This window comes from Marmota marmota, unplaced genomic scaffold (assembly GCF_001458135.2).
Source record: "Marmota marmota marmota unplaced genomic scaffold, marMar, whole genome shotgun sequence".
Lineage (NCBI taxonomy): Eukaryota > Metazoa > Chordata > Mammalia > Rodentia > Sciuridae > Marmota > Marmota marmota.
The window spans coordinates 40,598,692-40,624,035 of NW_026000082.1; the positions used below are offsets into that span (position 1 = coordinate 40,598,692).

Here is a 25,344-nt window from a genome sequence, read left to right on the forward strand (position 1 = left end):
CAGCGAAGCCATGGCAGCAGCTTGGTGGTGTGTGATTGTGGCAGGAACACAGACTTGTGCTGGCCGCCTGGGTCTGAATCCAGCGGCCCTGCCCATTAGCCTCTCGGCCCCTCATTTTCCTCCTCTGTGAAATTGCAACAGCAGGTTGTCGGGGTCAGTTCGCCCACCTGACTTGCTGCCACAGGGGCCAGCAGCTGTTTACTGTTAGCACAGGAGGAAGGTCAGTTTAGCAAGTGCCCACTGGTCCAGTGAACAAGACCAAGCCCTGCTTTGGTGGGTGAGCACCACCAAGTGGATGTGCGTCTTGTACCACCACTGTGTTTGTAAAGAAACACCCTCCCTCCTGGTAAGTGCCCCGAGGGAATAAAGCAAGGTGACATGACCGGACTTGGGAACTCTTCCAGGTGTGACCATTAAGCCAGCCCTAGGGAGGTCCAAGGAAGCTTGGGAGGGAGCAGAGGGGAGACCCCAGCGCAGAGCCAGAGAGCCTGTCAGGTGGCCAGGGCCAGGTGCTCAGGGCCTTATGCATCATTTGTAATTCTGATAATAACAGGAAGCCCAAGGCTGGAGCAGGAGCATACCAAAATCTTATTTATGTTAAAATAGGTTATTTGGACAGCCAAGCAGGATGCAGAGGCTGGAAGCAGGACCCGTGTGGAGGAGGGCAGAGCCGCTGAGGTGAAGGGCAGAGGTTTGAGTGGGAGTTGCGGGGCCTGTGCGAGTACATTGGTTCCCAGGGGATGACATCTGCCCCTGGGGTTTGTTTGAAGTTGAGGAGTTGCCAGAGCAGGACTCCAGAGTTGGACCAGCTGACTCCCTGTCCAGTGCGCTTCCCACCCCACCCTGCAGTCCCTCAGTGTGAAGGCCAGGCAGAAGGAACAACCTCAGCAGAGCTCTGGCAGGAAGGAGCTTGGGAGGGGTCCAAAGAACAGGAAGTCTGGAAGAGCTGGTGTAACAGAGTGGAGGGGGCAGGCCCTCCTAGGCCCAGGACTTAGGTTCAAGGGTGGACAGGGGAGGGGTTGGGACTGCTAGGGGGTGGCTGTGGTGGGGGGGGTAGTGGGGATTGGGATTAGGGTGGAGAGATACAATGATACAATAATCACCACAGTCGATTAAAATGTTTTGCCGTGTTGTATCTGGCACATGGTAAGGGCTCAGAATGTGGGCGCTGTGTGCATTGTAGCTGCTAGGTGTTGGTGGGAAGACCCAAGTTTGGTTTTGGATTTGTTGAGGACCAGGCCCTTTGAGTCATCAGAAACAGGCCACAGGAATGAGATGATCTGAGGACACATTATTTGCTAACATTTCCACACTGCCAGGTGCTGAACTGTCCTCTCCCATAGCCCCCACCTTGCTGTGAGTGGCCTCCAGGACTCAGCTGCCTCCCTTGCCTTATGGGAACAGCAACGTCCTGGGGCAGCTTGGTGAGGGCCAGGCTGTCTGGGGTTCACTGTGTCAGGTGATGCGGCATCTTGGCACCTTCCTCTCCGTCCTCCTACCCCATGCTGGATGACAACAGGAATGGAGCTTTCACCATTTGCCAGCCACAGGGTCGTCCATTTCCACCCAGTGCCACCTGTGCTGCTGATCTGTCTCTCCCTTCCAGTCTTCCCTTCCCTGTCCTGTCGTGCCTCAGCCTCTGCTTTCTGTCTGTGACTCCCATCTCCAGGACCTGCCGTGGGTTCTCCTTGGCCTTTTACAGCTGAGCTTGCTGCAGTCTTGGGGTGAAATGCCTTTAAAGCCTTCCCGTGCAGTAGGAACAGCTGGCAATAATGAGAGGAACAATAGCAGTCCCTCCGTGAGGTATTTGGGTTTGCCCTGGAGGGTTGCGAGCATTGGTCATCGATGACTTTTGCAAGCTTTGTAATTCAGCAGGCTTTCCTTGGCAACAGATGAGAGCAGCCCTCGCAGGCAGGAATGAGTCATGTAACAGCAGAGATAATTCTTACAAATAATAAACATCTCTCTCTGTCATTCCAGAGGCAAACATTGGTGGTGGTGATGCTGGGGCTTTTCATGACCCCTATGGACTCTTGACTGGTCCTTTCCAAAACAAGTGCGGTCTGTGAGTCTGCGTTGTAGATGCTTTTCCCCTCTGCAGCTTTGTCCTTCAGAAGCACAAGACTTTCCAGTACAAGCCTGGATATCAGGTGACGCTGCAGAGGGATCATTTTAAGGGTTTTGCTTCCAAGGGCTCTTGTGCCAGCTTCTCTTCTGGATTCACTTTTCCTGTTTGTGAAAGGATGAGTGACCCTTATTGGTTTCCACCGGCCCTTCCTCTGCCTGCTTTACGGTGGAGCTATTCAAGGCAGCCTTTGCCCTCAGACTGACCAACTGACCACGAACACCACTTACTATATGTGCGTGAGACCCACATCTTTTTTCTTTGTTTTTGTTTTCTTTTTTTTTTGGTACTGGGGATTGATTTGCCACTGAGCTACAGGGTCTCACTAAATTCTGAGGCTGACCTCTAACTTGTGATCCTCTGCCTCAGCCTCCTGAGTTACTCGGATTACAGATGTGTGCCACCATGTCCAACCATACCCACATCATTTTTTTTTAATATCTTTATTTTACATTATGTGGTGCTGAGGATCGAACCCAGTGCCTCAAGCATGCTAGGTGACTGCTCTACCACTGAGCCACAACCCCAGCCCCCATACCCACATCTTAAAGGACAACACAGTTACCTTTAAAAGCATTCCAAAAGGGAAACATTCTCATGCCACATGTGATGGAGCCTAGCAGGAGCGCTTGGGAAGTGGAGGGACCAGGATGCTCATCAGTCTGGTTATTTAGAGCAGGATCTAGTTCTGCCCGTCAGGACCATCATCAAGCATGTCCTATTTTGCTAGGGTTAGTGTCAGCCTCTGTAAGAGCACCTGTTTACAGGTGTGCTGGGGTCCAGTTTTGCAAGTGGACACTTGTCCTCCAGTTGTCCAGATTCATCCATAGAGGTGCTACTGTCTTTACTCACTAGGGCCTCCTGAGGTTGAGCTTTTGGCCCGTCTTGAGAGAACAGTGCCATTGTCCCCCATCAGAATGCGCTGTTGTAGACCACCTTAGCACACTTACCTCCTGGATCGCACATGAAGGTTCAGGGAAGCAGGATGGACCAGCTCCAAGCTCTGCTGCAGTGTGCTGTAGGCAGCAGTAACATACAGACCACGGAAAGGCCCATCTAGGGGGCAGGTGTCGGGATAGGTGGTCCTGCCCCAGCAAAGCAAGAACAAAACCCAAACTGGACAAAACAAAATGGCTACCACAGTGATCTTTTTCTCTTGAATTTAATGCTGAAAGGGGAGGTGATCTTGCTCCCCAGATTATATCAGTCTGCTGTGAACTTCTCTGAGCTGAAGATAGTTGGGATAATTGAACCAGGAGGATCCGCTTTCCGGTATGAGCAAAGGTACAGGCCCCACGCTGAGACGTAGTGAAGTGAGCGGGCTCCTTCCTCCAGGCTCCAAGGAGTCCTGCAGCCCGTAGAAAGGAAGGGGGCAACCCAGACAGAGGAAGTGGTGAGGAACCTGGCCTGTCTTTGCCTGCAGCTCCAGCTGGAAGGGAAGCAGGCTTGGTGAGGGAGTGGGCCCTGGTGCTGGGCAAACCTGGCTTGCATCTCGTTCAACCTCTTCCAGGCTGGTGACTCCAGGCAAGTTCCTGAGCTCAGTTCACCTACCAGGGAGTCAGTGAGAGTTGACTATATTTTAACTGTCTATTTTAAGTGTCTAGAGGGTGGCCTTAAAGCAGCAGCTGTTATCGGGATGAATAATGTTTTTTTTGGGCGGGGGGGTCTCTGGAAAGGGTCATTGTTTGATGCCAGAGTCTCACTGGGAGTTGACCAGTACCTCAGCTGTCTTCACAGTTCCTGGGGTTCAGTGGTGGTGGCATGTTCCCTTCCGCAGCCCAGAAGGTGTGTGTGCCTGCTGGCTGGGCCGGGTTAGCTGCCCTGCAGCAGTTTCCTGAGACCTGCCCGGCACTGATGACACCAGCCCTGATGCCAGCAACGAGTGCCTACCTGTTCCTGAGGACTTGAACTTGTGATAGTGATGGTCTCCCTCAGATTTTATAAGTTGTAGCAAATTAGGAAAACTAGCAGTGCGTGACAGAGAAAATATTACCTTTTTCCATGACCTAAACAAAACATTTATTTTAAGTATTTCTCTTTCACCTTTTGTTATTATTTATTTTGGTGACCATATGTACACAAAGAAAACATTTTTTCTCTTTTTTTGTGTTGCCGAGGGAAAACCCAAGGCCTTGCACATACTCGCAAGCCCTCTGCTGCATATTGAGGACATAGATAGTGCTTTTCATATTTAAACCTGTATTGTGGGTGGCAACACAGCAGGTCATATTGGTTAGGATCATGGCTCTGGAGCGGGCTGCCCAGGTTTATGTTTCAGCTCTGCTACTCGTTAGCTCTGTGACCTTTGTAAGTTCCATAACTTCTCTGTGTTTCAGTTTCCTCATCTGTGAACTGAATCAATACTAGAAGCTGTGTTCCTAGCACAGCGTGAGGATTGAATGAGGTAACGGACATGATGTGCTTAGAGCAGCGCCTGGCGCGGGAAGACCTGGTGTTGGTACAGCCGCTCTTACAGTCACATCACCATCTCCATGTGTTTCTGCGTTTCTTTAGGAACCTGATTTCAGCTGTTCCATACTCTGCCATTGCAGGGACATTCCCTGAGGCCCTCTTGCTTCCCTGAGCATGCTAGTGCAGGGTGTGGAGCTGAGGCTGGGTACATGATATTCTCAGTTTCAGACAAAAGACGGAATGTTGAGGACCATCTTCCTGTTCCTTGATGCCACACCTAAGGGTAACTCCTGGGTTGTTTTTGTTTTTTTCTGGCTGTCAACAGAATTTCCAGGCATCGAGACCCCACTTTGTTCCTGTAGCCCTAGTTCCGGCTTTGGAAGGTGTGACCTTTCAGTTCTGCTCGGTGGTACACAAGCATACTTTGTGCACATCGGCCTCACAGAGGCTCCCGGGTCAGGAGTTCTTGTGGTGGTGGAGCTGCTGGGGTTTCATCTGCAAATGAGAACCACCTGGCCAGCTGCGTGGGTCAGATGGAAGCCAGATGGGAGAAGTCAGGAGGGGGTAGGGGCAGCCTAGGGCCACATCTGAGTGGCCTCTTTCCGCTTCCCCTCATCTCTTCAGCCTGCAGATGATTGCTTTTAACCCTTTGTCTCCTCCAGTGCCAGATATTTGCAGGATACAAGGCTCTCCCACCCAGGCTGTGGCCAGCCCAGATGATGTGACCCAGAACCTTGAAAGGTGACACACATATCAGATCTGATGGGAGTGGAGGAGCAACAGGTGGCCAAATGGCCATCAGGTTAAAAATGCTAATTGTCCCGGTGAAGGGAGATGGGAGGAAAAGTAAATAGCAAGCTGATGGAAGCCACACGGCCAGGGTAGGAGTGATCTTTCGTATGTGAGAAGGCCAGTGATTAAAGACAGACTGAGAACAGTCCCCCAGGAAATGTGTTGGCCAAGTGACAGATTGTTGTCAAACTAGGGAGCAAAGTTGGTCTGGTCACCAAGCAACTTCTAATGTGAGTTATCTGCTGTCCAGTGGGGAGAAGACCGCAACAGCATTCGTCATAGGTGAGAGGGTAGGACGCTTTGCATCTTTGATCTGAATGGTTGCAACTGCAAAGGTTTGAGTCGTGGTTTAGAGAGGAAAGAGCCTGGGAGATTCGGCCTCTGGACGGTGTGGATCAAGGAGGCTGCGGAGAGGGAAGCAATGTATTATTTTCTGTCTGTAAATACTCTTCCACTCAGGGCAACTAGAGTAGAAAAATATTAATCAAATGCTTGCTTGTAGGGTGCAGGGGAGAAGGAGATGGCCCATTCACATTGATTTACAGCTGGGAGCAAAGTTGTCCCCCTTGGAAAGGGAACCCCCATTCCCGGTGGGAGGTGCCTGCAGAAGATAGGCCTTCTCCACGCGGGCTTGCCCTTGATGCTGCCCAGGTCTACACCGCCCATTTGCTCCAGGCCCCTGTCTTTCTTGGTTACTGAAAGAGGTTTTGGCTTCCATCTATGGCCCCTTGGTGCTTGATTGACAGATAGGTTGGCTGGCTGTTTATTCTCCAGAGGAGAAGCCAGCCCACCCCAGACCAGAGTTGCAAGCTGGAGCTTCCCAGGTCCCGAGCGGTCTACACCCCTCCTCCCCATATTGAAGAAGCTTATTAGAACTCAGGGGGGCAAGAGTGGCATAATTAGAGAGCAGCACCCGCTCTGTTCTGATTCTTAATCCACGCTGGATGCTCCACCTGCCGTTAGCTATAGTTGCTCATCCATGCAGGGGCATTCTGCTGAGGCCACTGAGATGGGAATGGTAGCTTGCAAGTGGCTGCAGCTGTGTTGGACGGGGCCAGTGAGCCCTGCAGAGGGAGTTGTGGCCCTGATCTCGGGGAGGCTTCCCTGGGGGCCCCTCTGTTTGCTTAGCCTGCCAGCTAAAATTTTGTCGCATCCACAGAGCACTTCTGAGCACGTGCGAAGGCCTATGATTCCTGCTTCCCCCTAGACAGGGCCAGCTCCCCTCCAGGGTGAGGTTGAGGGCTGCCCAACCACTGTCCAGGCCAGCTTTTCAACTTTTCAGTAGTTTTCCTTTATTACTTTTAAAACAAAGCATCCATACTACACAGTCCTTTTCCCAGGATGGCAGGTGTTTGACAAGCACCTACCCAAGGTTGCTCATAGTGAGGGCTGGAGTAGGGCCCACTTCCCGGGCCCCCCAACACCTCGAATGTGGCGGTTGTCATGTTCTGGACAGTGGTAGTCTAATTTGGGAAAACATACTCAGAATTTTATGTCTGGGAAATAAAGTCTAAGTTTTTACACAACACAAACTCTAGAGGGTAAAGTTGACAAAATCCAATTGGCATATGGATTATGGACTTTCAGAGGTTGAGAAATGTGACAATAAAAGAAACTTGAAGTTCAGAATATATATGTTAAAGGAGGAAAGAAAACCGGTCTTCCCACCCAGAGGAAAGCACGGTGAGCATTTTTGCATGTGTTCCTCTCCAGGATCTGGGCTTTTTTTTACTCAGTTGAGGTTAAATTGTTAGATTCAGTTTTGCTAGTTTAGTATAAAATAGATATTTCCTCTTTTTGCCCGTGTAATGGTTACTGAGTACCTGGTCGTCTCCCTGTGTGGCAAGGCCAGTTCCAGGATGGCCCACAGAGTGGGCACCCAGCCTCAGCCTGGGACTCCGTAGGGTGCATGCTGGCAGGGAAGGACGTTCTAGAGCTGCTGATAATGTAACTGCCAGTTCCTTTCTAAGAGGATTGTCACAGTGTGCACCTTTTCCAGGCACCAGGCCATCTTCCTGGCCTTGTACCTTTCAGGTAACCTGGCTTCCTCTCCCACTCCCCCCAGGTGCCTGACTGCCATGGTACTCATTTGAGTCGTTGCCTGTGTTCCCTCCTCCCTTGTGCAGCGCTGGGGGTGGAACCCTGGGCCTTGCACATGCTGGGCAAGCGCTCTTCCACTGAGCTGCAGCCCCGGCTCATTTTTTTTGAGTCAAGGTCTCATTCCCCAGCCTCCGGTGCTGGGGTTAGAGGCATGTGCCGTGGCGCCTGGCTGTCTTTTCCTCTTTGAGTACTTGCAGGAAGTAACATCTTGTCAGGGGTGGCAGGGGTGGAGAGCAAAATGTTCCGTTTTTCGGCAGATGGAACATCCGGAGCTGTGTAGAACAGTTGGGCACTTTGGCCAGTGGTACCACTTGCAGGGAGCCTGGCAGCTCAGCAGCACCTCGTAAGCGCCCCCTTCTGCACCCTGGGTAGAGTGAGCTGACCTTCCCACCCACTCGCCCAGGTACCTGGCAGCATGTCCAGGGCCACTGTCCTGCCCATGACTGAGTGGCTGCCAGCTTCCCACGTTCCCACGACATGGTCCTGCGTGTGCTCTGGGGAACAGAGGTGCAGAGTCCCCGGCTCCTCCCTCAATAGCTGTCCCTCTCTGCCTCTGGTCCTGGGGTTGTGTTTTGTTTTATTTTTTCAGCTGCTTTTTGGGCGGTTGCTGGTTTATTTATTTCCCCAGGTTAAGCGTCCAGTGCAGTTTGGCACGTTTTTAATGAAGGTAGAGTCCACCATGGCCCTGACCTGCTTCCCCCTGCAGTTACTCCTCACCCCACCCCTGCCCCTCCCAGCCTGGCCTGCCGTGTCACATGTGCCGAATTGTGCAGATTGTTTTTTAAAGAAACTGATTCTGAAAGTAATGCTTGTTGGAAAACATCTGGAGGCCTGGGACTACGCGGTTACCCACGGGTGTCTTTGGAAAGTCTCCGGATGGCATTTGGGGCATTTTTGTAATGCCTGTTTGTCTTGTTTCCTGGCTGTTTTACAGAGGGCATGCCTGGTGTTGATGATCAGGGAAAGGGGAGGGGGCATGTGTACTATCCGTGGAAATGATGCTGAAAAATACAAAGAGAAGAGAAAAATAAGCCACTCAGAACTCCCCTCTTGGATAAAGTCCCTTTTACCTTTTGTGGGTTTTTACCATCTTCCCTGAGCGTGTTTCTGAAATGCCGCCTTCGTTCTTCACATTCGCCCCTGCTGCTTCCCGACAGCGCCACGCACGGTCCTTTGTGAGCCTCCGCTGACAGTTGTGCAGTCCCACATTTTATAGTTGGACTATAATTTACAAATGTTGGACTTTACAGTTGTTTTTTTCTTGTTGCTCTTATAAATAATACTAAAATGTCTTTGTGTCAAAACCTTGTGTAAGACCTTTGCAGAATTCCTGGGTCCAAGAGTTTGAGCCTTTTAAAAAGTTTGTTCCCTCTCAATTTGGAATGTTTTGCAAAATTTCTTTGTAGATGCCTCTCTGAATTCTACCTGCTCCTTGAAATGACTTGTTTTGACTCCAGGATTGGGTCTGGGTTTCCAGGAGGTGGCTGTGTTCTGTCACATTGAAGTATAGAGTAGATAGTGACAGGGCATAAGCAGAAGTGCCAGACCCCAGGGGTCATGAAGATGAAGGTACCCTTAGGAGCCACTGTGGAGTTTATTGTCACAAAATCTTACTTTTCAAGTCTACAGGGTGTAGGCCTGTTTGTTTTATATGAATAGTCCCTTTGTGTTCATCATTAGTTTCCAGTAAAGTTTTGTTTACAGGGTGAGAGGATTTTTAGTTGTTTTAGGGCCAGCACAGAGAGATTTTTGATCAGATTCAATCCAGAGTTGTTCAGATAGGAAAGACGGCAGCACGGGTGTCAGGGATGCTTAGGTGCTGGGGTTGCAACCCTGCGGACGTGCAGCTTGCGGGAGGAGATGGAGGCCAGTTGCGCCTGCCTTTTCTAAGGGAGACTCTCCTGCCGAAATTCTTCAAGGATGAAAAAACCCTGAAGTTTGTAACCCAAAGTGTTGGTCTCTGAACCCACTGTTTATTCTGACTTTCATAGGGCCTTGCATTTCTTTGAGACCATAGCTTTCATTACAAAGTGCCCTGGGGCCTTGGGCAATGTCTGGCACATGTCCCCATACACTGTCACCATGTGGCCTTGTCGAGTGACCTGGCCTTTCTGCATCCCAGTTTTCTCCTTCATAAACAGCATAACAGTGCCTGACACATTGGAGGTACTCAGCATCTCACCAAAAGTACTTGAGCACAGTGGTGCACACCAGTAATCCCAGCTGCTTGGGAGGATCTCAAGCTCAAGGCCAGCCTCAGCAACTTATAACCAGACCCTGTCTCTAGATAAAGTATTATTGTGAATTATTATTTGAGCCTTGGCTTACACAGTTTTGCAAGGAAGTGCTGGTCCTGAGACTTCCCCAAGTGAATCTGTATCTACTTAAAGTGAAGCCCATGGGCTGGGGATGTGGCTCAAGCGGTAGCGTGCTTGCCTGGCATGCGCGCGGTGCTGGGTTCAATCCTCAGTACCACATACAAATAAAGATGTTGTGTCCACCGAAAACTAAAAAATAAATAAAAATAAAAATAAAAGTGAAGCCCTAAGTCAGGTGCTTCTGTCATGCAGTAGGGTAGTGTTTTAAAATAAAGAATGAATTTTAAAAAATCCTTTCTATAAGACAGGCTTATTGAATTCCTTAGCCTTTCTTATGATTGAAAGGGTAGGGCTATTATAATTGGGAATCACAAAGGTTTAAAGGTAACAAAGCCTTTCCTAATCCAACTGTCAGCAACACCCTGTGGGGATTGGAAGGCCCCTTGCCTTTGCCCCCTGTGCTTTTGAGCATCGCAGTGCAGCTGTTTTCTGCCTTGTGCCCTGGGGCCCACACCCAGCCTCATGTGGGGATGGTGTGGAGCGCCCTCTCTGCAGTTCCTGATTCTGAGCAGTGGGAGCTACTACTTGTGTAAAGTGCAGAAGGGGTGGAGCTCCCCATAGCCACACCTACCCTCGCTGGACCAGACCAATAGAGCCTTCCCTTTCTGCCTTTAAGACTCTTCCCATGCTGGGCTGGCAGCCGCTGGATCCCAGTAAATGCACTGTCCACCTTCACACTCACTTTACTTCCAGGAAGAGCCCACAGGCATGAGTTCCTGAGGTGCTCAGGCCATCAGTGTGCCACATGTCTCCTCCCTGCAGCTGTAGCTGGGACTCAAACTGCAGTGAACTAACAGGGACTCATCTTTCAAAAGCGTTTTCAGCCCTGCTTATCGTTATATTATTTATATTTTCTGGTTTTTAGTATAATAGTGTGTCTTAAAGGTGGAGGGAGTTGGCAGAGTGGATACACCACTAATGTCCAGTCCCAGATGGCCTGTCCCCCAAGGGGTCCTCCGCAGGGGTGTCTGTAGATGCTTGCCATCCATTGCCATAAGTGTACAAACAAACGGCAGGGCTGGCAAAGTGGCGGCTTCTTGCTTTGGGTCCTGTGGTCGCCATTCAGAATGATCTGAAATTCATCTTTCCATGCTAAGAATGAGCCAGAAGAATTGGATTTCAAGGAAAATGCTTGGTCGTCTACATAAAGAGCCAATTGTCTTCCCATCCTCCCTGCCAGTGTGTGTTTTTAACGCAAACTCATCACAGAGGTGTCTTATAAGACGCTTATGAGTGTACCTCCCAGTACTGCACAGGCAGTTTATTGGACTTTTCAGCGATGCCTGCATGTTTTACTTCAGCTATGGGAAAAAAATCAGTGTCCCCTGCCCCCCATACCTGGCCGTGCTTTGGCCCCAACCTGTGTGGCTTGTCATCTGGGCCAAGAATGTGGGTGGCAGCTGGAGAAATTACTGCGGAAGTACTGGGTGTTAGGAAGTTAGGACCTGATTCCCTCAAGACACACACACACGTGCACAAGAAACAGACCGCCAAGAACTGACGCTCACAGGAGTCAGATGTGGTTTCTGAAATGAGTGACGCATGCACCTGGGAGCCAGTGGATTTACCTGGAAGCCGCCCAGTAGGGAGTGGCCTGGGTCTTGTCATATGCAGGATGAGGCAGAGCTGGGCATGCAGGGAAGTCCAAGGTGGCTGCTTTGGACCTTTTGGGAGTGCCATGTGGCAAAGAACTGGCACATCTTGGGCACAGCCCTGGAAGTCAGAAGGCCAGTCATTGGGCGGAAGGTGCACCTGGAAGGAGCCGCTTGGACAGGTGCTGGGACACTGTCAGCAGAGGCCGAAAGGCCCAAGCCTGCAGGGATTTTGAGGGAAAGTGAACGCCAGGCTTGCTAAACTTGATAACGTCTAATTCTTTAGGAACAAACCCTTTCAACTCCGAAACTTGACTATTGATTCTTCTCTCCGTACAGATGTAAGTGTTCATGGTTGTTCCACAGGAAGGGCTGTGGCTGCCTACAGTGGCTCTGCATCTTCCTGTAATATAGGACGTTCAGGGAATGGGGCAGTCCTGCACTTCCTGGGGAGTTTGGGTCACCTTCCGAGAGGCACCTTGTTCCTTGTCTCTTGGATGGGCCAGCCCAGGACCATAGGCTGCTTTGGCAGGCAGCTCCTGTCCAGGATGTGCCACCGCCCTCCGTACTGCCTTGAACTTTTGTGGTCTGGAGTGGAACTTGGTGATTTTTACAAGAAGCAGGAATGAGTCCCTGCTGATGAGTAAAGCTGTTTTCCATCATTGATTGGACACGGATTCCTGCTCCTGCCCCTTGCTCTGGATTTAATCTTCCTATGAGAAGGAACTAAGCTATTTTCCTCAGCCAGAGGATGTCAGGGAAACCAAAAGAAAAAGTGAACAGCCCTTGCTGACGACCGTGAAGGCCTCCTAGGCCGCCAGCCCTGGTAGGGAGTCCAGCACTGCACCTGGGGAGTGGGGGTGCTGACCTGGGCACCCGGCCCAGTACTAGGGTCCTATGCTGAGTCTCACTGGAAGTGGCACAGGAGACAGGGCAGACCAGATCAAGCCAGAAGGCTTCTGGGGCCTTCTGAGCTTTGGATGTATAGAGCGGTGGCCAGTTTTCGGACTACCTTGGTGTATAGCTCGACCGAGACGCTTGGGAAAATATTCCACTCAGTACGCTCCAGTGGTTGCCTTAAGTTTGTTTCCTAATTGAATTTTCTCCTTAAAATCTGTTTTCCCCAAACTGGTGGGCAGCCGTACACTCCTGAGGGCTGGCTCCCCCAACGCCATGAGGGTTATAGAGGCCGCTCGTGGCAGTGACCGCCTGCAGCATCGCCTCCCTGCTTCCCGGGTCAGATCCTCCCCTCCCTCGTTTCCAGCTCTCTCTAAGCGGCCATTCCAGCTGGCCGAGCTGTGACAGGGGTTTCCGTAAGCATTCCCACGATCCTGTAAGTGAGGAGCGTGACCTCGGAGCCATGTGCCCAATCCATCCCTGTCGCAGAGGTGGTGGGAGGTAAGAACAATACTTGGATGGATGGATTCCCGTCTGGCTGAGCATCTGTAGGCCATCCACACACCGTGTTCCCTGGGGACTGTTGGGTTAGAGGGGAAAGTGGATTGATTTCCACCTTCTTGTTAGAGGAAGGAGCCTAGCAAAACAACCTCTGCTTTCCTGAGCTCTCCTACGGTGCCTCCCATTAGTTTTTGTCCCGGAACTTATGAGCAAAGTATAAAAAAATTGGCAAACTAAAGCAGAGATGTTTTCTCTTTGTGTCATGAAGCTCTCCCGCTGGCGAGTTTTGAGACTGGCTTTGTTGAGGTCCCCCGTAAAGTTTCTCTAGTTTCCTGGGCTGGGGTTGGGGGCGTCCAGGGAGAAGCATTTAGTCTCTGGAACACTGCAGAGGCGTCTCACTGCGACAGGGCTGGAGACAGGGCCCAAGTAGCCTCGCTGCCCAGTGTTTGCATCCCGATGGCTTTTCCCAAAGAAGAGATTCCCTCCTCCATCTGGGTCTTTCTGACTGTGTGGAAGGTGCACACGCTTCTCGGGCTGCCCCGGCCTTCTGTACTTCCATGAGCAGATGATCTATCAATGGGGTGCATTTTCTCCGTTGGAAATTTGCAGGTTCCCACTCAGACACCTGTTGGGGAAGTGTGTCTCCTGGGGCCCAGTTATATACTGTGTGTGGCCTTGACCATCGTTTTTGTCTGTGAGAACGTGCTGCCTGGAGGTGATCAGGGTGACCGTACTGAGCTCTTGAGCCAGTCAGCACCTTTTCCTCCAGTGTATTCCGCTCCTGCTCTCAGGTAGCTGTGAGGGCCTGTGACATTTCTTTTGTTCTTGGAAGGCCATGCTAATTCAAAGTCCCTTGCCACTGGCCTGTTTGACTTATTGAAAGCTCTCAGGCCGTTGGATGACAAACATCATCCACCACAGAATGAGAAAACGCCATTCTGAGAAATTGAGCACCGGGGTTGGTAGAGGTGCCATACAGGCCCTGCCTGCGCTGCGGGGAGGTGTGTGGAGGTCTGCGGGGCCCAGGGGCACCCCCACCCCTTTGGTGGAGCTCTGGAAGAACCCCTGCAGCCTTGCGCTCTCAGGCCCTTACAACACTGGCCATGCCGTGACAAGAGCGGAACGCTGTCTCCAGGGTGGGCAGCAGGCCAGGGGGCTTTATCTCAAAATGTGAGATTACGTATGCTTTTCTCTTGTCTTCTTCCTCCCTGTGGACTTCACAGGTAAAATATACAGAGCAAAGTCTTGAGTCCCAGGAGTGTGCTAGGTGCTAGGTAGGAATTACCCCTACTCAATCTTTAAAATAACAGTACAGTTTATGTGCCATTAGGACCCTCATTTTACAGATGGAGAAACCTGAGGCTGAATTTAGTGACTCGTCTGAGGTCCCACGTGGGGGCGTGGTGGGGTCAGGATCCATGTGCAGATGGTCTCACACCTGCACCCTCACCTGCGGTCAGCTGTGGGGATGAGGAGGCTGAGCAGCCAGCTGCTCTTCTCTGGAGACTGTACAACAAAGAATTGGCAGCAGCTCTTGGGACAGGAGTGGACAGTGGCAGCACCATGCTGTAGAGAGGGATCAGGCACAGAGGCTTTGGGGCAGGAACAATTGCCTTTGAATCCCAGCTCCATCATGCTCCATGCCTATTTCCACAGCTGAGACTCATACCAGCACCCCAGGGCCTTACACATGCTAGGCAGTACTCTGCCCCTGAGCTCCATGCCCACCCCTAGGATCTTTTTATTTTTAGATTAAACATGGGACTCGGGGTGCGACTCAGTGGTAGAGTGAATGCTTAGCAGGTGAGAGGCCCTGGACTGGATGCCCAACACCAAATAAACAAAGATTAAATGTGATATGGGCATGTAAAAAGGACTTAGGGACAGTGACTTTAAAATTTTGAGCTGGTATTTTTCACGACCCTTCCTCAGCCGTGGAGCACCTGCCCAGGAAAAGCTGTCAGCAGTGGCCATGTGTATGCTGTCATTGCAGGGTCTGCCGCAGAGGGGAGTGATACCTGGTGGCCATCTGCTGACCAGGGCCGGGTGCAGTCCCTGGTTATCAGAAAGCTCTTTGGGGGCTGGCACCTGTCTGTCACATCCCTTTCTTTAGTTCCCTCTGCTCACCGAGGATGTTAGGGTCCTTGCCTGGCCAACCTTCTTGAGACATGGCACACAGCCATCAGCTGAGGCTAGGAGGGAAGCACGTTCTGAGCTTCTGGAAACATGTCTAGTGGGCAGGACAGTCCCCAACTTGATGGAGGAGTAAATTTCCGCTTGGAAAGATGACTTCTGTCTAGCCAGAGAGAACCCAAAGGAATGGCCTCGACTCCTTGGATTTTTAGGCCTCTTTCATGGCTCCCCACTTGGACGCCTTCAAGTCATGTCCACTATTATCAAAGGGTGGAGGGAATTTTAGTTCCGTGCAGGAATGTTGAGCGCCTGTGCCCTCTGCAGCACAGCTCTGGGTGAAGAGATGTTTAAGAGGGTGCTTTTTATTGAGCACTTAGATTGCTTTAGGAACTCTGCTAGTTTCTTTACATGATTATGATTATGATTATTCCCAGTAAACAGGTGAAGGAGTTAAGGCTCAGGAAGGTGAGACTGCCTGCTAAGATATGGCAGGTGCAGGTTGGAAACCTTCATATGTTTTAATTTCAGGGACCTTTCTGCCAGTCAACAGCCTGTAAAGTAGTCTGTCTTAGGTCTTAAGAATACAAGCCAAGAGTTGTCTTTTTTCTTTTGGCATCTGCCTGGCAGGGCCTGATGATAACTAATAGAAGGGAGCATTGTGACAGGTCTTGGATCAAGCTTGCAGATGTACTACAGATTGGTAATATGTTGCATTGTACGTTTCTGTCACCAGGTATGCTAAGGCTTTGGTTACATATCTGAGGGTGTTTGGGGTGCACACTCTGCTGTACCTTGCTGTGAGCATCTGTGGTTGACAATGTTGTGTGGCATCAGGATAGAGTTGCCCTTGAGCTGAAAGGGGCAGCAGACAGGGATGCACAGAGGCTGGTGAGGTTTTCATATTTATTCACACATAGCATCTGAAATAGAACCCAGGAACCCAGGAAAGAAATAGCCAAGTGCAGGGGTGCCATTGGCTAGGAGGAGTCTAATCATCTGGAGCACAGGGACAGCTGTGGTTGTCCTGAATATTTCAAAATATCCAGTGGAAAAGATTTTGAATATTCCCAACATGAAGAAATTTTATCTCTATCTTATATATATAGTGACAGATATGCCAGTTACCCTTATTTGATTATTGTACTTTTTATACATGTATTGCAATGTCACACTGTACCCTATAAACATGTACAATTACTGAGTTCCAATTAAAAATCAAAAGGTATTTTAAAAGAACAAAACTGGGCATGGTGGCCCACGTTTTATAAATTCAGCAACTCAGGAGGCAAAGAAGGCAGGGGATCACATGTTGGGGGTCAACCTGGGCAACTTGGCGAGACCCTGACTCCGAATGAAGCTCCATGGTAGAGCACCCCTGGGGTTCAACCCCCAGCACAACAAAAGAACAGAGAAGGCAGAACTCGCTGTGTGCTTCATAAGCACCCTGTGCTTTTCCTCAGGCCCCCCTGTGGGTGTACTGCAGAAGCATCCTGGCCTCTTTCAGATGAAATGCTTGGTTTGATGGAGGCTTAACTTGCGCCCCCACCCCCAAATCTTTCAAGTCTTGCTCTTTTTCATCAAGACTTATCCTGTGTGCTGTTTATTGGCAGACCCCTATCTCCCCACCTCTGGACGCCATGCACAATGCTTTGGTGGAGGGAACCCATGCCCAGGTGTTGCAGATTGCATCGAGGCCATCTTGGCAAACTGGGAGAAAGTTCATGTGGGTTGGCTGCTCCTGCTATGTAAAAAGTTAATTCTCTTGGCCAAAGAACATGTGGATGACATTTTCCCAAACTTTTAGAAGATCGTTACTTGGAATATAGGGACACTTTGTTCTAATTGTCTTCAAATTTTGAGAAAGGCTTCTTGAGTTTATTGTGCGTTGAGGTGGACTTGGACAGCACGTATGGCACCCGTTGAAGACATCTTGGGATTGCCCCTAATTATGTGTCTAACTGCCAGTTGACAAAGTGGAGGGATTAGTTGCTTGTTACATGAAACCAGCCAGGATTGCTGCAGAGGCAGCAGCTGTGGACATCTGTGAAACATGAGTGATCAGACCATAGGTGATGGTGCCTTGCAGATCTTCTAAAGGGGTCCACGAAACCATCACTTAGAGAAACTGTGGGAAAAGGCTTTAGTATTTTTGAGAAATCCACTTATAAGTGGTAATGCTCATGAGGACAGAGTCTGTAATTCAAGTGACAGATTTTAGAATTTGGTGGCAGAAGGAGTTGCCCATAATTTACCCAGCCAGGGAGGAGACACACACTATGCCCCTATTGATTTTTGTGGCTAAGCAGGTTGTTCCCAAAAAGGAATTAAAAATTAGTTTCATTGTAGTTTAGGGTGTTTTATAGTCTCTGGAGGATGTTTGGGCATGGAGGCCAGCCTGTATCTTTCAGTGCTGTGGCTCTGGGCCAAGTTGCCTAACATTCCTGAGCCTCAGTTTGCCTACTTCTGAAACTGGGGTTAGTGGCCGTATGAAGCAGCTGTTGTTTGGCTCTCCTGCAGCCCATGTGGTGCAGGGCCTGGTCCTCAGAGGGCCCTTAGCAGATGTTAGTTTCTTTCCCTTTGTCTCCTGAAATGGGTTTGCATTTTAGATACTTGGTATTCTTGGGGGCGGGGGGGGGGGGGGGGCACATTCTACCACCCAAGTACATCTCTAGCCCTTTTTATTTTGAAACTGCAGAGTTGTTCAGGCTGACCTTGAACTTGAACTTGTGATCTCCTGTCTCTGTACTCCTTGCCTGGTAGCTGGGATTATGAGCATGTGCTACTCCCTCACACAATGTGATTGAACCCAGAGGTGCTTTACCACTGAACCTACATCCCTAGTTCTTTTTATTTTTATTTGAAGATAGGATCTCACTAAGTTGCTGAGGCTGGCCTTGAACTTGTGACCTTCTTTCTTCAACCTCTGGAGTAGCTGGGATTAGAGGTGTGCACCACCATGCCCAGGCCTTGCTTGGTATTCTTAATCAATGAAGGAGCAAATGATTTGAAAAATAAAATGATCTCGATTAGTGGTGCGTGTCTGTGTATGTGTGTGTGTGCACATGCACACCTGTGCACACAAGTTAGGCAAGAGTTACCCTCAAGCTGCCTATACAATTAAGATAACTTAATATTGTGATTGCTAATTCTCACAATGTAGAATTGTATTCAAGATAGTATTTTTACAAAGCAAACATTGCAGCATTTTAAAATTTCTACTTAGGATTGAACATCACTAGACAGAAAGCAGTAAAGTATGTAACAAAGGGTTTGTGTTCTGGTCCCAGTCCATTTGCTGTGTAGTTATGTGACAAGTCTAATTTTAGAGTTGTAGATAAGTCTGGGCCTCAGATTTCCTCATTTAGCCTGTTTTAAGATCCCCTTCAGTGTGACATTTCTGTCTCGAGGCCTGGACAGGAGAACATACTCTGCTCAAACCCGAGAGCGTTGCAGAGTGGTCTGCAGAGCAATCCACAGGGAACGCTGGCCAGGGTGTTTCTCTGCATTGGGCTGCCCCATTGCCTTGGGTGGGTCCCGGCCACAGAAAGCAGGCAGCATTGCCTGTAGGTGGACGCTGGCTGGGAGCTGAGTTCCAGAGCACAGAGCGGCCAGCAGGCTCTTTGAGGTGCTAGTGGAGATGGGTGGCTGCTAGCTGCAGGTTGGAAGTGGACAGAGGTGGATTGGGGGTGGGGGGAGGGCACCTGCCTCCGGGGAGGTGAAATAAGCACCAAAATAAGCTTGTGCCTGCCGAGCGCCGACTGTGGTCAGTGAAGAGACGCCAGCGCAGCCATCCCGCCTTTCTGAGGTATTGGCCATTCCACCGGGCTCATGGGCCAACTCTGATCTTGGCAGAGAAGCTGCCTGTACCCTGCAGTTGGAGATCTGGAGTTGTCAACAGAAGCCCCTCTCTAGCTCTGGCTGGGGCTCATTTCGGATGTGTCATTTCCTAAAGGGATGCGTAAAGGCAAGACCCGCCTGAGGCCCTTCTGGAGTTTGACGTGGAGCCATATGTAGGTTGCTAAGTGTCCCTCAGAACAGATACGCTGGGGAGAGGCACATGGAAGCTCCTGGCTGGGTGGTGTCAGGGCCACTTGGGCATTCTCCTGGGACTATTCACTTTGTCTGGTTTTGATGGCCTCAGTGGGTTGGGGACATAGGGAGAAGGCTCAGTGGGGGAACTATTCCTGGTTGTGTCCTAGGCTGGGAAAGTGGATTTAAGAGTTTCAGAAAGCAGCTGAATGGGGGGATCCCTGGAGCATAGAAAATCCAGGGGACAAAGACCTTCCATGGATGAATAAGGAGTTGCTTGGCTCTTGCTGGTCTTCTGTCCCTCTTCTCACGTTGGCTTGAGGGGCCTGGGACCTGTACTCTGTGGCCCTCAGGGTGGGGGATGGTGTCGTGGGGTGCTGTGGAAGGCCCTCCTTTGCTTAAAGACGGTGAAATAACACCCGCCTACCTTTCTAGAGACTGCGACAGCCTGAACTGAAAACCTGTGTCAGGTGGGGAAATCACGGAGCAGCGGGCCTCCAAGCACCCAAAGAATGTTATATAACAGGCCAGGCAGGAAAGCCATGTGCTGTTGCTCTGGGAGAGTCCTGCTACACGGAGAGGATGTGCTGTGAGGACATTGCAGGCCGGGCATCAGTCCCCATTGTCAAGAAAGCTGAGGCTGCAAGGGACCAAGTGGTGACCTCCTCACTTCCACCTTGTAGGCTATATGTGAAAGGAGGAATTATTATTATACTGTGTCTTAGAGTCTTAGATTTCTTTGAGATAAGGATGAAAAATTGTGTGCCTGCACACCAGTCTGAGTATTGGGTCCAGGTACTTAAGAGACTGGCCGGTGAGTCTGGGCCCCAGGTCGTGCCCTGTTTTCTTCCTGTCTCAGTGTTCTTGTTGCAGCAGGAATGGTCTCCCAGCTTTCTGGTCTGCTGGTCCAGAGCAGGTTAGAAGCATCATGTTAGGTGAGGAAGTGTAGCTCACAAGGCCTGGCAGAAGAAGCAGAAAGATTTAAAACCAGAGGTCTGTTCTGGGAGTGGCCGCTCCAGTGGTGCTTTTGGGCCGAGGAGAAATGTGTCCAGGGCTTTCTTCATTTGGGTTGGGTAAGAACATGGAAAACACTGTACTTTTTAAAGAGACTGCTCTTTTAGGATTAAAGAAAAGTTAGTACTTTGGTTACCATCTTCCATGGTCGGGGGAACTGGGGAACAGGTTGTCCAGGTGTAGAAGGAGTGTGGCATAGTTGTCCTTTCCTGCTGTTTTCTGGCTTTCATCTCCCTTGAGCCATCTGCTCATTGCAGGCAAGAACAGGGTCTGCTGACCAGCAGCTGTGCCTGCCTGGCACCCTCCCAGTTGCTGGGTGGGTGAATCCAGCGGGGAGATGGCAGGGCGGTGCTCGGAACCCCATCACCCAGGCACAGGATCAGAAGCTCTTCTTGCTGGGTCTGTGACCTTCAATTCTTTCTGTACACCTGTTACTCATCATACGATGGGGGGCAGGACTGAGATGAACTTGAATGGCCCATCCAGGCCTCGTTTTTGTGATCCTGACAAGGTTTTTTAAAAGAGAGAATTATAAAGCAGTTGTTTTCATGGGGATCCAAATGACATTGACACAACTACTATGGCTGTCGCTTTAAATGGTCCATTTCTTCCCCCAAGTGAGGCCGCAGCTTGCTTCCTGCACACCTGGTCGGTGGATCATTCACCTTCTGGGCCTGTCCTTGTCTGCGTAGGCACAGCCAGGCCTAGCAGGATGTATTTATGTTGTCTGGTTTCTCTTCTAACTTCGGTGGTAAAGAATGACGTTGACCCAAGCTCTGTGACACATAGAAGACCCTGACAGGTTCAGGGAGGCTCTGGAACTGTGACTTTGACCTGCTGGAGGATTCATGGGAACGAAAGTCATCTGGAGGGTGCAGGCACTTGTGCCTCTGCCACTGTCTTCGCTGTGCCCTCCCAGAGGGCGCTCAGTCAAGGGATGGACTTTTTCTTTTTATTAATATAAAATGGGCAGTTTTCTGGAATGGCCTAAAGAGGAGTTGTGGCTGGGCTTGTCCTCACATCTTTCCCCAAATAGCCCTCAGCACAAATTGTTCCCAAGCCACAGGCAGAAAACAGATTGGCTTTTTAACAATAACTCATTTGGGTCACAGATGATACGAGACAAGGCGAGGCTGAGCTAGACTCCCCGAGTTTGTGGTAAGCCAGTCCCGGCTCCAGCAGAGTTTACCTTCCTGCTGTGTGTGGAGCGAATATTTGCTAAGCCTCTTGGGAATGTAAACCTTCAGAGGCCTTGGTGAACCTCAGCACAGACTGTAGGCCCCAAGGCCTCAGAGCATTGCAGGGTTGTTTATGTATGGACCCCTGCCCCCCCCCCCCATGGAGTTTAGATCTGCCCTGACCAGTCCTGGGGCAGGCCAGGCAGGGCTCCTGCTGGGAATATTAGCATTCTGAGTTGCTGCGTGTCCTTGGAATTACAAACACTGTGTTTTAAAAGGATAGACGTGAACCACATGCACCCTGAGAAGGCCCCCCTTCTGCAGGTGGCCCCAGCTAGGAATCCATTCTGGCCCTCCCCTCTCTGGGAAGAACCACTCCTCTCCATTCTGCCCCCTAGATTGCCCCTCTACCCTTCCAGCCAGAGGCTCCTGTGCTGGCCCTCCTGCTCCAGTCTCTTCTCTAGTTGAACTGCCTTCCCAAGGTCGCCACAGGAATCCTTCTGTGTCAGTCTCTGTTGCCATCTAATAGTCACCCCAAGACCTAATGACCTCAAAGGACAGGGGTGGTTTTATTGCTTCCATTAGTTCCCATGCTCCCACCCCCCACAGTGTACTCCTCCCATCTCTCTCTCCCTCTGCCCCCAGTGAGTGGTGTGCTCTGACCAGGTGCCCTGCGTCCTGAAAAGGCCCCTGGCACTGCCTAAGGCACAGGGAGATGGTCCAGATCCTGTGCCTGCTCTTGAGAAAATCTCCTAGGCTTCCCTGTCCCCTCGCCGGGTGCCTGTATAGCAGTGCTCATCAGTACGCGATGGTGGGTCTACCCTGTTACGTTGAGCTCATCACGGCCTTGGGTGTGTTCGCACCCCACCTAGGAGCTGAATGGGGTTTACCTGCTGGTGGTTTCTGTGTGGGATTTGTTGCATAGACCTGGGTTTGCTGTCTGTAGATGATCTGTGGCTTTGTCCGGTGTCTGAACTCTTTAGCAGATATTTTAGCCTGAAGCATTTTACTTAATTTTGTTCTGAAACATTGTTCTGGTCCATGTTAACGGTATTTTACTTGTCACAGGATGACTTAAGCAGTTTTGTGCTTTAAGTCATATGTAAACCAGCAAAAACAGAGCATTTCCACCTGTGTGTGCTCAAGAGGTTTAAGGTGGGGAAACAGCCTTTCTCCCCTGCACACCCGCACATGGACTCGCCCTTGAGTTTTTTCCCTATTGACTGTGACCATATCAGAAGCTCTGGTACACCATAAGCTCCAGGGACTTCACATTCCCCACTCAGCATCAAGCACAGTGCTTGTTACCTAGGAAACATTCAACAATAATTATCGAATGACTGATTGAATGGGCAGAGATCCTGGAGGGTGAAGTGAAGTGGCCATTCCTATACTGTTTTTCAGCCCAGGGCACCAGTGGGAGGCAGAACTACAGGAGCAGTTGACATTTTGAAGAAGCTGTCCTGATCAAGGGGTGACAGTTTACAAGATAAATAGGAAGCTGGTTAGGAGGAGTGACCACAAGGGGGACCCTAGGAAAATGGTTGCCGGAAGGAAGTGCAGATGTGACTCCCTGTCTCGGGGCCTCCACATCCTGTGATGTTCCACTTGTCCACATCACACGGCCTAGTGACTGGTGATCATTTGCTGTTTTATGGCTGATCGGTTCCTGGAGGGTCAGGATGTGGCCTGAGTGTGGCACTGAACGCCTGGTTGCTGAATTGTCACCTAGTTGCTGGCCTGCAGGAGGTTGAGTCCAGAACGATGGTTTTGTTGAAGGGATGATGTTTTTAGCAGTGTGAGCCACTGCAGGGCGGGTGGCACCCAGTGGTGGGCACATTTGCACTCCCTACAAGGTAGAGGGCATTGTCCATCTAGAAGGAACCTTAGAGGCCATTGAGTCCAAGTCCCATGTCACACTGTTAAATGAAGCCCAAATCACAGACATCTAGTGACAGGAAAGACCTCCACCCTGGACTTACCCTAAATCCTGCCCTCACTTGATCTTGTTTGTACTTTAAAAAACATTTAGACCTCTGATAATGACGTAGGAACATACTGGTGTAAGTTTTAAGCATCATGATATAATGAGTACCCTTGATTTTACCATTCCATGTAAGACCCGGGCAGAATAACCTTCGTCTTCCCCTGGTGGTTTCCCTGGTAACTTCTCGTTCTTCTGAATTTTTTATTTATCATTCCTTTCACTTATCTTAACAAGAAGCAAGCTCTGCTCTGTCAGTTGAAAGTGCACATGTCCATCTAAATAACAGAGATCACCGTCGTTTGTTTCTGAGCCTCGTAAGAGTGCTGGCATCCCAGATAGTCTTCCCGAAGTCCTGTCACCGTCCCATCTCCAGGCTCGCCTGTGCCATTGCGTGTGCTGTAGATCAGCCGTGTTTTCTCCATTCTGTTTCCCGTGGACCCCGTAGGGTATGAGATGACTCCCGAGCAAGGCTGCAGTTGACTCTAATTTTAAACTTTTTACAAGCTGCCACTAAGCCTTCCCATGTTGCTTCACTTATGGGAAGCATTTAGTCATTTCCTAATTTAATGATAGTTAAACATCCTTAGCCCTAGAAATTTGTTGTGAAACATTTCCAATTAAGATTAATTGGGATGAGTACAAAACATGAGCTCAATGGCCCTGGGAGTGTTTAGTGCTGCCAGCGAGGCGCAGCCAGACCGCCTGGAAGGAAGCCCTCCTGCGCCAGCACCCTCGCGTGGGGGCCTATTGGCGTGGGGGCTCGGGGTGTGAGGCGGGGACCCCCAGAGAGAGGATTAAAATCATGTTCCTCTGGCATTGACCTTCTCTGGTCAAGATGTGGCTTTTCCCTTTCTGAAGAACACTGCTAAATTTCCAATTGCTCCCTCCCGAATCCCAGCATGTTCTGGATTACAGTTTCAAGTTAGCTGGGCTTGCTTCTAAGTTTGCCTAGGAGTTCAGAGGAAGATTGTTAAGATCTGCTTATTTTCCAAAAACCAGAAGTTTTTAGGTCTTATGAGTGGTATGTGAATTAGAACTGTTATAAAAGGTTTCTCTCGTGCTGGACAAGTTTTTTTTTTTTTTTTTAACCAGATTCTAGGAACCAGAAGCCCCTGACACTCCAAAAAAGAAACGGATTATTTTTGGAATAGGGTTTTTCAGCGTTGACTCCTTTAACATTTAGGCCAGGGAATCTTTGTTATGGGAAATCTGTCCTTTGCATTGTTGGGTGTTCAGATCATCCCTGCCTCGTTAAATGATGGCAGCTTCCCCTTCCCCAGTTGTGACAGTCAAAATGTCTCCCTAGTTGGCCCCACATCTCCTGGCAGCAGGTTGGCTAGAGGGGTGTGTGCGTAGGAGGAATCATCCCGAGTGGGAAGGGCTGGTTTATAGCTTTTAGTGAGTTCCGCTTGACTTGAGAACTTGGGGTTTTCATTCTTGCACAGGCAAGAGAACGCACAGCCTTTTGTGGAGTTTGACTGCCTAACTCTAGTTAGGCACAGGAGAGGTCAGGCAGTGTAGGTTGAGTGTATATTGGGAATATTTAAAGTACTTACTTTAAAAAGTATTTTTAGATCTTTAAAACCTGTATGTATATTTGCATGTGGTCCCCAGTCGTGGACCACATCCTATGATGTTTGTTACTTTCCACATGAATTATCCAAGTCACTGTAACACTCCATGAGAGTGTCATCCATGGGCTTGCCCCCGTCCTATGGGTGGAGGCTGGCAGAAGCTTGCCCCAGGTCGCCGGGTGATAAGTGCAGCCCTGGGAAGTGCCTTCTCTAGGGACAGGTCAGCTTACCTGTGTCTCCCTAGACATGGTATTAAAATTTCTTTCTGAGCCACCCCATGCCCCATGGCCTCAGCTGACACCTGCTGGCATAGGGCCGAATTAGGCAGAGCTGGTGGCCAGGTTTCTAGCCTGGGGTTGTTTTAGGTTTTGCAGGGTAGCCAGATTGTTGCATGTCCTAGAATAAAGTGTCGCTGATAACCACCTTGAGCAAGGGACAGGCCTTAATTTTGACCATCCTGATGCACATGCCATGTGAACATGTGAAAATGGATTGTGTCTGCCGTGGATATAAAATGGGGCCTGGCCCCACGGCCTGCTGATGGTTAATAGGCCTTGGTGTCTGTCGTACAGCCAAACATGGCGTTTTGAGGATTACTTTGTATATTTTATGAGACTCTTAGTTTATTGATT

The 25,344-nt window shown here is 50.0% G+C and overlaps 1 protein-coding gene across 3 annotated transcripts in view; it reads left to right on the forward strand.

The window, feature by feature from the left end:
* Positions 1-25,344, forward strand: part of Capzb (capping actin protein of muscle Z-line subunit beta) — a 114,679-nt gene that overhangs the window by 26,338 nt on the left and 62,997 nt on the right. The window contains exon 1 of one of the 3 annotated variants that reach the window (XM_048816215.1): positions 12,120-12,225. The exons of the other annotated variants lie outside the window; for them this stretch is intronic. The gene's annotated coding sequence lies outside the window, so the exon portion shown is untranslated. Of the gene's footprint in view, positions 1-12,119; positions 12,226-25,344 lie in introns of those variants that run through there. 3 annotated transcript variants of the gene reach the window in all.